A 5,000-nucleotide genomic window follows, 5' to 3' on the forward strand; every position below is an offset into this window, starting at 1 on the left:
GGCCCATCCCTAGTTCTCCAGGCATGCTGTCTTCAAACCAATCATAGCTCATAGCCCAACATATCCAATCAGATCATTCAGTAGTTGGTTCTCTTCAGTAGTCCCTCCTCCCCTCTCTGTCTTTCCATCGACCTAGCTGTCTCTGATTCTCTCTGTCTTCTCTTCCCTGCTGAAACAGAGCTATGAGTTCTGTGGGCCCTCTGAAGGCGGACTGTGTCGAGTCCCGAAGTGCAGTGCAGTGCAGTACTTATGAACTGAGGACTTGAGAGAAAGAAAAAAAGCAAAAACCCAGCGCTGCAGTCTGAGCCACAGGCCTCACGCTGCCTCTATAGATCAGATCGTTGTTTGATTTGTGTCTCGTTTTGAAAGAGTGGGGTCCCTTCTTCCCTCCACCCCGTTCCTGTTCCAATTTGGATTGACCTGCACTTGTGCCTCCATGTGAACCTACAGAGAAAGAAGGAGAGACAGGGAGATGTAGTCATAGCCTGGGATTGATAAAGAGAAGGACAGGAACGAGGACAGAGTCTAGTGGGGGTTGATAGAGAGAGAGAGACAGGAGGAGGTTCGGGTATTCACCCAGGAGAAGAGACTGATTGGAATGATCGGTTCAAGATTCTCTCTCTTTCTCTACATCTCTCCAATCTCGTTCTTTCTCTGTAGAAATTCTCCATCATTGTCACCAAAGCAGTTATGTACTAATGTAACTTGTACTCCCCTGGTTTGTCTTTTTATTTTTCTTTATTTTGTGTTTTTAAGACCATATTTATCTACATTATATGATTTTAGTTTTGTTTTCATATTTATATACACACACACACACACACACACACACACACACACACCTGTTACATGCTAACCTCTATTTATTTGCATATGTAACCTGTTAATATATTTATATATATATATATATATATATATATATATATATATATATATATATACATAGACACACTCGACTTCGCTCTCATCCTCAACCATCTTCTGAACCTGTGTATAAAAATCACCTCGAATTGAATCTAATGTGATTTATTAAACAATTTGACACTGTTTAATGATTTTTAAATAATGATTAATAATGTAGGATAATGAATTAGTGAATTAATTGTAACCATATGATAATAACCATGTACCATGTAGTTGATTTTATTTTGGAGACACAAAGCAATAAAGTTTAAGTAAACAACTAAAATTAATGAATATAAATGAAATATTACCAGTGGAGAGGAGAGGAAAGGAAAGAGAATGTGAATTCACTAAAATATATATGAATACATATACACATATACACACACACACACATATATATTTGTATATATATATATATATATATATATATATATATATATATATATATATATATATATATATATATATATATGTGTGTGTGTGTGTGTGTGTGTGTGTGTGTGTGTGTGTGTGTGTGTGTGTGTGTGTGTGTATGTATGTGTGCACTCCCAGTCTGATTTATTATCCAGGGAACAGGAAACCACCATGTTATTACTGCTCTCACACTCAACCCTGATATTTTAGTTTTTCTTTGTTCATCTTTTAAAAACATTTTTGTAACATTTTCTGTTGATTAATATTCTGTTGACTGTAATTTGTGTGAAATGAGCACAGCAGTGTGTCCCACCACCTCATCATCACATCCTTTAACCCCACTTTGAAACGATGGAATAAATCAAATGATCCCGAGGTTTTGTTCTGCGTGTGCTGTCTGCTCTCTGAGGCCGGCAGGTCAAACAAAAAAAGGTCTAGAATCTTGCTACTGTTTCAGGAAATCTTTCATTTTCGGTGGTAACATCTGAGCGATCCTGAAGATCTCACAGAGTAAAAATCCAGCTAGATCACAGGTTCTCCACAATGATCCTGGAGAAATAAATGTCCTGCATATTTGGTTGTTCTACTGCTCAAATTCGATTAATCAGTGAGCTATGAGAGAGAGAGAGAGAGAGAGAGAGAGAGAGAGAGAGAGGAGGGGTGACAGAGGGAGAGAGAGAGAGAGAGAGAGAGAGAGTGTGTGTGTGTGTGTGTGTGTGTGTGTGTGTGTGTGTGTGTGTGTTAAAACAGGAGACACGGACAGGGTTCTCTGTGAACCTGTAAGCTGGATGTGTAGAAATGTTTGTATAAGATAAATGCACGTATCATCTGTAACATCACTCACACTCCAGTGCAGCCACACATCCCTTTAAATACACCTTTAATGGATTTTTCCCTGCTTTTCTCATCCATCCATATATCCATCCATTTATTCATTTATTCAGTAAGAAGCATAGACTTAAAGAGGGGAACATTTCTGTGAAATATTTCAATTAAAAATGAAAAATGTTGAGTATTGCAAATTCTGCACACGTGATATAAGTGCAGAAAAGCTGTATATCACTGCTACTAATACACCATTATTCCACCATCAGCCCATTTTAAACAACTTTTTAGAACCTAAAACACATCTAATCATTTCACTGAATTTCATTTGTAAGGATTTATAGAGAAATATGTTTTTAAAGAGAATTTAGAGAAATCATGGCAGGCTAAAAGTTATAGTTATAGGTCTAGCGGATGAGACACAAATGCTAACTGCTAATAAATAAAATGTATTTTAAATTTCAGCCCAAACTACCAAAGCACACAAGTTATTCTGTAATTTTAAAATCTTCCTGTAAAAATATTAATTTTGAACCCATTTAAAGAAGACATGAGCTAGCTGTCTAGCATCAAGCTAATGAGCTAGCTCTGAAACCGAGAAGGTTAAACTGTCTGTAAAGAGCAGAAAATAACCTCAGCCTTGTTATTTTATGATATATTAATTACAATTGTGATATATAAATAATCTAACAAGCAACTTGCTAAAGTAAAGGTTTATATACAATAAAAAAGTGCCAATATTTAGTTACACTATTTATAGCTAACATTTCGCTAAGTTAAGCTAATATCGCTACATCACTGCGTTTCTACCCAGTGAGCTATCAGCATACAGGCTGTATTAAAAAACAAATATTATACAAAAATAATGTTAAAAAAAATTCTCATTATATTTAAATCATGCTTGTGTTAATGTGCTTCATATTCAACTGTATTCAATTTATAGCAATAGCTATGTTTACATTATTGCACTGAATAGTTGTGTAATATTTATTGTTGTATCAGCTACTAATAGATTAATACATTTAATATAAATATTAATATACATGAACAGAATAATGTGCTTAATCTGTAATGTGCTTTCTACCCGTGAGCTGCTCTGAGGCAGTTTAATTACTTATAATTATCATTTCTCACCTCTTTACTGTGTTTGGGGGTTTAATTTCCGAACATTATGTTTACATTTAGTGAAAATAAAACCAATTAAAGCCATCCTGCATTCACACGTAGTGAACTGGTGTGTTTTGAGTGTGTAGTGATTAAATGACCAGTCTCACACACACACTGCATAGTGCAGATAGGAGGAGTGTGTAGTGTGCAGTGTAGAGTCTGAGATTTGGAACGTAACTGATGACTTTTAAGAATTCTTAAATTAATAATAATAAAATATATTTATTCAAGAATACATTACAAAAATCTCATTCGCAACTCTACCAAAAGAGGGCGCTGTTACCCCGTGTCAAATCTACCCAAACTACCTATTTTAATAGTGACACGTGTACACCTGCATCAGATTTACATCTGATCACAAAAGAACGAGGAGAAAGTCGGATCTTTGTGACTTTAACTATGGCAGGGGTGATGGAATGGAAACCAAATGGGATGGTGTGAGGTTTTCAGAAACTGCTGATCTCCTGAAAAGATCTTCACACATACCGGTCTTTTGCATAGTATGTAAACAAACCAGACCACATCAGGTTCCACTCCTGTCAGCTAATAAGAGAAATCTGAGATGATCATGAGCTCAGACCCATCCATAGTGGACAGTCTCTCTATCTTTAAAACCTGTGCCCTTTCTGTCATCTCTAACCAGTCTCCTCATTCTCCTCTGATCTCTCTCATCAACAAGGAGATTCAGTCTGTAGACCCTCTGCTCATCAGATGGTTTTTATTTGTCACACCACTCTGAGGAAACTCTACAGACTATTGTACGTGTGAAAATCCCAGCAGATTAGAAAAAAATCTCAAACCAGTTCAGTTCACAACCCTACCATGGACACGGAGGTCAGAGTTTTTAATGCTGATGTTTGAGGTGAACATGTTGTTGACCCTCAGGTGTACATGTGTTCCTAATAAAGTTCTTATCTGGAACATAATATATTTGTCTATAGGAGTACATTAATAGTGTCCGGGGCAGGGTTTAGTGTTTGGGGTGGGGCTTAGTGTTTGGGGTGGGGCTTAGTGTTTGGGATTGGGCTTAGTGTATGGGGTGGGGTTTAGTGTTTGGGTGGGGCTTAGTGTATGGGGTGGGGCTTAGTGTTTGGGATGGGGCTTAGTGTATGGGGTGGGGCTTAGTGTTTGGGATGGGGCTTAGTGTATGGGGTGGGGCTTAGTGTTTGGGATGGGGCTTAGTGTATGGGGTGGGGCTTAGTGTTTGGGATGGGGCTTAGTGTATGGGGTGGGGCTTAGTGTATGGGGTGGGGCTTAGTGTTTGGGATGGGACTTAGTGTATGGGGTGGGGCTTAGTGTTTGGGATGGGGCTTAGTGTATGGGGTGGGGCTTAGTGTTTGGGATGGGGCTTAGTGTTTGGGATGGGGCTTAGTGTTTGGGATTGGTTTAGTGTATGGGGTGGGGCTTAGTGTTTGGGATGGGGCTTAGTGTTTGGGATGGGGCTTAGTGTATGGGGTGGGGCTTAGTGTATGGGGTGGGGCTTAGTGTTTGGGATGGGGCTTAGTGTATGGGGTGGGGCTTAGTGTTTGGGATGGGGCTTAGTGTTTGGGATGGGGCTTAGTGTATGGGGTGGGGCTTAGTGTATGGGGTGGGGCTTAGTGTTTGGGATGGGGCTTAGTGTATGGGGTGGGGCTTAGTGTTTGGGATGGGGCTTAGTGTTTGGGATGGGGCTTAGTGTTTGGGATTGG

The 5,000-nt window shown here is 38.9% G+C and overlaps 1 protein-coding gene across 1 annotated transcript in view; it reads left to right on the plus strand.

Annotated features, from left to right (window-relative positions):
- The window catches only part of LOC124396812 (protein PFC0760c), a 10,961-nt gene that overhangs the window by 2,499 nt on the left and 3,462 nt on the right, over positions 1-5,000 (plus strand).

Source organism: Silurus meridionalis, chromosome 14, assembly GCF_014805685.1.
Source record: "Silurus meridionalis isolate SWU-2019-XX chromosome 14, ASM1480568v1, whole genome shotgun sequence".
Lineage (NCBI taxonomy): Eukaryota > Metazoa > Chordata > Actinopteri > Siluriformes > Siluridae > Silurus > Silurus meridionalis.